Below are 8,649 nucleotides of genomic sequence, written 5' to 3' on the forward strand. Positions count from 1 at the left end.
TGACGGTTATAGGCTAGCCGTCATAAATATTTTTGACATTTTTTATCAATGTGTCAAGTTTGTGACTAACAATTGTATACTTACCATTCACTTTACGACGCATGATGTTAATGTTGACGGTTATAGGCTAGCCGTCATAAATATCTATGACGTTTTTTTATCAATGTATCAAGTTTGGTGTCTAATTTATGAGTTCTTTAATTTCTCACAAACGTCAAGTCACAAATTGTCTAACTTTTTCCTTCTAACAAAACCGGTGTTTAATTAATTGTCACTACTAAAAAACTATCAGCTGATATAGTTCTATTTTTGACGAGAGTAAGAAAGGCATCAAGGATTATTTTGACGGTTCAAGCACAAGCCATAACTCCAATAGTTCCTAAACCGTCAATACAATTGGCTGGTTAACATTTTATTCTAGGACTCTTAAATTAGTGTTTCTATTTTATAGTCAAGCGTCAAGGCGACATACGGGTACGTTTGGTGGGTTTAATCAAATTGAAACGTCAATAACTCAAGGCTCGGGTCCTAACTGAAGAAAACCCTTAATCAGTAAAAACCCAAACCAAACAAAAAAAAACAGAGAAAGCCTTATTCCGCCATCTTCTTCTTGAAAACCTTTGATCAGTTCTCTTCCTATCTTCTTCCCAAATCTCGATCTCTGCACTCTTCAGTGGATTAGATCTCACCACACTAAGGAACCTAATCAAAATGGATCGAAGCCCTTTCTTCTTGAGCTCTTTCTTCTCGAAATCGAGCGGGCAGCAATGAGTTGTAATAATACGGAACTTTCTCAAGGACATTTCGGTAATATCGCCATGGCAGGTAATGTATATGGTTTAATTATTTTTATTGTTTGAATTATATACCACCTATGACGTTAGTGGGCCTATTCAATTGTATTGGGCTTGTTCTTTATATTAGGCTTGTTATATTGTATTGGACCTTTTATTTATATTGGGCCTTTTTATTGTATTTTGTTTTATTGGGCTTTCTTTTGTCTTTTGGGTTTTTTTATTTTGTATTTGGTTTTTGGGCCTGGGCTCTTGGAAAAAAAAGAGGTCGGCAGGAGAGAGAAAAAGGGGGGGAGGTCGGTAGGAGAAAAAAAAGAGAGGAAGAAAGAAAAAGGGAGGATCGGACTCTGCTGTCTCTGGAGGGTTGGGAAGTAATATCGTTCGGTTTTGAATCTCCCAAAATCCGTCTCTCTCTCGCTCTCGGGATTGGGGAAACTCGAAGAGACCAAAATCCAGACCCATTTTCAGTCGGCTTCCACATCAAAATTTTGGGATATGAACAAACAAGATAAAATAGTTTGGGAACACTTCTCAATGATGGTTTCTTCTTCTTCAATTCATGTAATCAGTACCAAGGCGGAGGTGTAGTATGAAGTGATTTGGGTTTCGAACATGTTCTTCATCACCACACTTTATGAAACTGGATTTGAAGGCCTTTCCAATCAGGGGAAAGCTTTGATAGGTCGATAAGGCAACTTCATGGCTTTTGATAAGTTTTGTGGGTGTTTTCCTTACTGCTCTTCAGGATGAATAGTTGAGTGATTAAGGACAAAGGAGGGAGGACTACTCCACTACATCCGAAAATTGTCCAGCTCCTGATGTTGGGTATCATTTGCTTCCCTTCTATCTATTTGATTATTTTCATATGTAAATCATGACATCATATCTTTTACTTTTGGTCATTTTTGTTTCCTAGTAGAATTCATGATGTGGTTGCTGATCTTTGAATGCACTCTAAATGCCTCGTAAACATTTACCCTTTTTGTGTGTTAAATAGTCATTTCTATGCATAGTTATCATATATTCACAAACCAGGCCACGCGTAATTTATTGTTTATTTTCTCGCGTAATTATATTTTGGATAGTTTAAATATAAATAGGTTAATGTTCTTTGTTGGTATTGAGAGTTGTTTGTTTGATTGAGTTTTCGGAGAAACCTCGAAAGATTAGAAGTGAAGTGACGTACATGTAGTATACCGATTCAAGGTTGAGAATCAGTTAGTGGATGTTACATGATTGGAATAGGAGTGAGGAACCCATGCCACCTTCCTCATCGGAACGGCTATATCCTTTCCTTAAGCGGGTACGTAGGCAGCCACCCGGCTCAGCCGCTTCCATAGGAAAACCCCTACCCCTTTGAAGAACCGGATGTTTTTATATTATTTTACCGTTATTTAGTTTGGACATGATATATATATAAGTGTGCGTGTTATGCATAGAAAGATTAATTTATCTTGAAGTCTAATGCTTTTCGTGGGTTTATGTTAATCGATGCACTTACGATGACTTAATAAGCAAACGGTAAGTTTTTGTAATCAGCTAAAGGTACGTGTCAACCTTGTCATTTGTATTCAATTTCTTTTCAAGTTGATTATTATATATTGACTTCGTATCTAATGTTGATCGTCGGAGTGTAAACGGACAGGGACGAACAGGTCCCTCCATATCGAGATCTATAAGGTGAATACATACTAAGGAATCAAGGCGAAACCTTAAAAGGAGCGTCTTGGAATCATATGGGTTGTTAAGTGACCTTAATATTTGTTACAATTAGTGGCTTCCTATTTCTGTATATTATATTGATTCCTTTTCGTTGTACATAAATTATTGCAGCCTGTTTTGCATGACTTTAATTTATATATGATGTCATGGAGGGTTGTGCATATATGTGAAAGACCGATCTGGGGTATGAGATTGGTTTCGGGGCGCTGCAGCTACTTGATTTAACTGGCATTTGTCGAGATGGTTAAGTAGCCAGTGCCACGAATCAATATCTTTAGTAGTTGGGTTTACGGTTGAGGTTTTAATATGATATATGGAAGTGTAATATTTTATTTTCAGGTTATGACAGGTTTTAGGTATATGAAATGTCAAAAATCTGAGGAGGAAACTCTGCCGGTTTTTTTGTAGAAAAAAATATATGATTGTTTATCGTTGATTTTATATTATTAATATAGAACGTAGTCTTATTAATGCCTCGTAATCTTTATTGAAGATTTTGGGGCGTTACACGAGTGGTCTCAGTTCAAAATGGGATTGCACATGTTTATGCGGATTGACGAAATTCAAGCTGCATTGATCAAGGTATGCATCTCTATCTCAATTTCTTTAAATCTATTACTGCTTCAATACATTTTCGAGTTGATTGGGGTGCCATCTTGATGGTTTATTAGTTTCGTGGGTGCTATAACCACGTAGTTAAAGAGAATACTGAGAGTTGTGTAGTTGGATTCTTTTAAAGGTCCAAGGGCATAGGACAATGGAATCATGTTACAAATGGTGATTTTTGAGTGTCACGGCTTATTTGATATCGACCTGCACACACTTCTCTTGTCTTTCCTTCAAAAGCGATTAAAGTTGCCCCCTTTTCCCTAAATCTAAGATTTAGCTACTCTTGTCGTTGAATTTACACTGATTTTTTTAATTCAATTCAATGATTTTTTGGTAGTTTTAATTTGGGGGATGAAAGAGAGGAATAGTTTTGTTCAATAACATGTCATTGTTTCTATGAGAGTGTGGCCTTTGTCAAGATTTTTGGAGAAATGAAATTATTGTATCTATTATTAGTTATTGGATTATTTTTTAGTTTATTTGTTGATGCTTTTGCAATTCTAATCTTCTTTTTGGTTTCTTTTGTATACGACGAACCAGTTTGTAACACCAACCCTAATCGACAGGGAAGCTTAGGTGATAATGCTCAACAAGGCTCGAGTTTGCAAGTGAAGAAGATGAAGAGTTTTGGATTCTATAGGATCGTTCACACATCTCTTATGCTTCCCTGTCGATAAGTCATGTGTGATTTGGTAGGTATATATATTTTTTTTCTTGTTTTTAGTTAATTGCTACAGTGCTTGGCAAATTTTTTATAAAAAATGATTTCTTTTCTTATGTTAACAATCCAATTCGAAACTTTTTATTGTAATTTCTCGGTGGCTTGATTTTGATTGTTGATCTATATTAGTACCAGCAAGCTTGTCCATAAGAAATGGTATTGGCACTTTTTAGATATAAGATGTATAGACATGTTAAAATATGGTTTAATCTTGAAATATTATTTCTATAGCATTATAACTTATCTCTGGTTTTTTTGGGGATAAACCTTGTGGCGCAACACTTTTACCTCATTTACAGATTTTTTGTCTTGTGTTTTTTTAATTTTTTTTTTTCTTATTTTGTTATGAAATTCAGGAACTCGTTCATGAAGCAATGTGAAACTAGAGTTTTTGAATAAACAAATCCGACGTTCTTGTAAGTTCTTTCTTCTACATGTTCTTACATATCGTGTACGTTTTAAGAACAGGTTTGGGATGTAGGTGTTAGATGTCAGTCCTTAAACAAGGACTTCTTCCATGGTTTAGTAAGTCACGACAAAGTTTTTAAGCCACTAGCTTCATCCATTTCTACTCTGCCCAAGTGTCGTATAATAATGATAATTTTTCTTGCCACGCACAATTATGTGTGTCACGCCCACTACTTAGTTTTAGCAATTGGATTGTGAAACACTTTAGATGCAAGGTGGACTGGTCAATTAGAATATCTATATAGCTATTTTCTGGTAACTATAGATCTTATGTTTGTTACTTCTTTGTTGGTACATCAGTTTCACCCTTGAACTCTTGATACCTATTACCTTAAGCATATATGTTTTGAGTTGTTTACTTGGTCTAAGAACCTAGTATATGGATGCATGACCTAAGTGTATATTGACTATTTTCTCAAATTTTCGTTCGTCAATAAAAGTTTCACATTAACTTAATTGTATATTTGTATGGTTATCTTGTTCTGAGTAACACGTACCATTGGTAAAAATTGAGATGTGGACTGGTTTTGCTGGGAGGTGGTGTGTATGTGAGTGTGTGCTGGGAGGTGGTGTGTATGTCGTGAGTGGACTTGTGGTGTGCAGTGTGTGGTGTTAGACTATGGTGATGCAGTGGTGTGACAAGCTAGTAGTGCAGTGGACTAGTGCTGCAGGTACTGCTGCTACTACTACTACTACTACTTCCCGGTGTTGGTGTGACAAGCTAGTAGTGCGATGGGCTAGTCTTTGCGAGTGTACGCTGCTCGCTACTACTACTTCCAGTGTTGCTTCTAGCTAGTGTGTGAGTGTGTGCAGGTGGTGCTTTGTGAGTGCTACTAGTTAGTTAGTGTGTGGGTGGTGGTGTGCAATGTGTGGACATGTGGTGGTCTTTGTTGGTAGTGGGTGTAGGTATATGTGACTGCTTCTGGTAGTGGTGATGTTGGTAGTGGTCAGATATATGTTAGGATGCTAGTGTGTGTATGTGAGTGTGTGAAGAGTTGGTGCATATATATATATTACTATTGTGAATTAAGCAACTGTGGGATAGTTGTTTAACCTATGTCTGCATTTTTTAGACTAATTCGTTTTGCTTACTAATGACTACCATTGTAACATAGCCGTATAAAAGAGAAGTGCGCACATCCTTCACTTGTCCTTTAGCTTAAAAGATATGGTTAGCTGTATATTTTTCTATTGCTTATTATAGACTAAAAGGTGATTTTTCTGTTACAGGGAAATGGAAGTGCACTCTGGTTGATGCAGAGAATGTTCATATCTTTGCATTAGTTCATTTTGCAAAGGAGAGAGTGAACAATGTATGCATGGTTGAGAAACGAAAGAATCAGAGCTTGGCAGAAGACTCATTTAGATCGATATATAGTTTATTAGAATATTTGTATGATGTGTTCAAATTTAATTAGTTTATGAGAGTTTGTTGGACCATGTAAATTATATAATTAACATACAACTTTTTGAGAAGAGATTATATAATTGAGAAAGTTTTTGAATTTTATATAGATTGTGTTATGGTTCAAGTTTCTACAATGGAGTTCATTGTTTACAGGTTTAAATGCTTTCTATTATAAATTATCTACAGGTGTGTGTGTGTGTATATATATATATATATTGAAAAATTCAAATTATTATTTTTTTTTTTTGGAAAAAAAATATAATGTTACGATGGTTGAAGAAAATTAGTCAAGAAATACTGTCATTTCTTGACGTTTTTTGCTAAGAAATCATGACGGGTAGAAAGAACATGACACAATAACTCACCCGTATTATGACATTTTCAGATGAAAAAATGTCATTAGAGCATGACCTTTTAAGACTGCTTTCTAGTAACCGTCATAAATTTAATGGCAGTTTTGGTAGACTTTTTATGACGCCCCAAGAATGGTTTTTTTTTTTTCTCACCCAGAAGCCGTCCTCACAAGCGTATAATGACAACTTTTAGCTGTCATTAAAAGCCTTTTTTTTAGTAGTGTATTCATAGGTAAAACTATATATATATATATCATTTTACCTTTTATCAAATGGCACCGATGCAATCTTAGTTCCCGTTAGTATTGTTTTCTTTAGTATTGTTAGTCTTCCAAAGTCCCATAACCCACCCACCCTTGTTTGATTCTAATTGTGGATGTTTGTTTCAAAACTAAATTTTCGAGCGCGACCCGCGCCCTACTAAGGCAAAACTCGAGCGCCCCCTACGCTGAAGTGCCTGGAACTTGAGTTTTACCTAAGCGCGACTCGCGCCTTGCCAAGGCAAAACTCGAGCGCCCACGGCCCTAAAGTGCCTAGAACTTGAGTTTTACCTGAGCGTGGCCCGCTCATTGCCAAGGCAAAGATTGCGCCCCGTATTTGGCGCGCTGTGTAGCTCGAAGTTGGACTCGAGTGCTACCCCGCCCTACCTAGGCTGATTTCGAAGCGACCGACTGCGCCTTTCTGAAGAAAGCGCCCAATTTCCACAGGTTAGTTAAAACTTCCATTACTTCAAGTTATTCAGTATTTCTAACTCGTTATACACACTAAGCACGCGTATACAAGACGTTATTCATAAGCGAAGCAAGTAGGCATTCAGGTACTTCTTTCTTCCACACCTCGCATCTCCTGTTAGAGGTTCATACAAGCATATCAGGATTATTTGGAGTGTTGTCGTGTTTAGTTCAGATTGGTCTTAGCCTTGCATGAGATTAAGGTGGGGCTGAAGAAAAATGCCTACTGTAATCAACCGACAACGTCAACAAACACGCCTTTCTAGTATACCACTCACTACACCTCTAGCTAATATACCACACACCACACCTGAAATAATGGCTGAAGAAAGAGAGTCTCCTCTCTCTGACTTTTACAAAGCCTTGAACGATAGCTCAAAATCTTGCATCGTTCTATCAGACCCAGTGGGGGATTTCCGAATCCCCCCAAATATATTTAATTTGTTACCCGTTTTTTATGGGTTAGACCATGAAAAACCTTATCGACATATCGCGTAGGATTGACCAAGTCCTTATTACATTCCACCATCCTACGGTTGGTCTTTGAACAAATTAAACCGAGGGTGTTTCCTTTCACTTTAGGCGATAAAGGCGTCTTGGTTAACTGCCCAAGCGCCTAATTCTGTGGACTCGTGGGCCAAACTTGTTCAACTATTTATGGAACATTTTTATCCACCACTGAAGACCGATGAAATGCTTTCCAAGATTCATTTCTTTCGACAGAATCCCATGAATCATTTTCAGAGGCTTGGAATCATTTCACCGATCTTCTTATAGAGTGCCCACACCATAACCTCGCGAAAGACATGTTAGTTCGTGCCTTTTTCAAGGGACTGTTACACCACCACAAAGAAGTACTTGACATAATGAATGGGGGTAGTTTCCTCAGTAAGGGAGGCTCAGAGGCTTATAAATTTTTAGAAGATCAAACAAAGCGTAATAATAACTGGGGGGTAGTGACGATATCTCCCGCAATGCTAGTTCTTCTTCAACAATTAAGGCTACCAGTATGTTTGAGATGAAACCCGATCCTGAACTAAAAAATTTAATCAAATCTCTAACTAAAAAGGTAGAGGCTATTTCTATTCAACAAAAGCCTATTCCCATCATGAATGTCAACACCAATCCATGTAATTTCTGTTTGAGTCCTGAGCATCCTGACTCTTATTGTCCTCTCGCTTATGAACAATAAACATTACAATAAGATAACGTTTGCTCAATAAATAGTTATCCTATTCCTAACGCCCCTTGGAGACAACATCACAACTTCAGTTGGAGAAATAATCAACAAGGAACACCTCCAAGGTATAATAATCAAAATGTTAGGACAGCAATCAATTACAATCCACCCATTAATTATAACAACCAAGCTCTACCACGTCAAGGACAAGGTCAGGGTAATTATAATAATTATAACAACCAAGCTCAACCACGACAAAGACAAGGTCAAGCACAAGGTCAGGGTAATTATAATAATTATAACAATAATAATTATAATGCTAATAGAGGTATCGTTCCGGTAAATAATAACTTTCAAAATCCACCCATTAATAATCAACGTGAAATGGTTCTGTCACACAACCTATAGCTAACACTCCTCCACAACCGGATCATTTTGACGCCTTTATGCAAATCCAACAACAGATTTTACAAGCTATCCAACTTTTCTTACAGCAGATAGCACAAGAGAAGGTACAAACAAAAGGTGTGTTTCTAGGTCAAGCGATAGATAATCCTAAAATAACAAACACAGCCTTTAAGGTGAACGGTAATACTAGTACGGACAATTAAAACGTAGGTGAGCTAAATGCTATCACCACTCTCCGTTCTGGCAGAGTGGTTG

The 8,649-nt window shown here is 37.0% G+C and overlaps 1 long non-coding RNA gene across 2 annotated transcripts; it reads left to right on the forward strand.

Moving 5' to 3' along the window:
- Positions 1 to 1,072: 1,072 nt before the first annotated feature.
- Positions 1,073 to 5,828, forward strand: LOC147493725 (uncharacterized). Of its 2 annotated transcripts, none has more exons than XR_015198600.1 (4): positions 1,073 to 2,534; positions 3,010 to 3,098; positions 3,666 to 3,817; positions 5,545 to 5,828. It is a non-coding gene; the product is annotated as an uncharacterized LOC147493725 (long non-coding RNA). The 2 variants fall into 2 exon arrangements; XR_015198601.1 differs by having other exon boundaries at positions 3,692 to 3,817.
- Positions 5,829 to 8,649: the final 2,821 nt, after the last annotated feature.

Source organism: Coptis chinensis, chromosome 6 (genome assembly GCF_015680905.1).
Source record: "Coptis chinensis isolate HL-2020 chromosome 6, ASM1568090v1, whole genome shotgun sequence".
NCBI lineage: Eukaryota > Viridiplantae > Streptophyta > Magnoliopsida > Ranunculales > Ranunculaceae > Coptis > Coptis chinensis.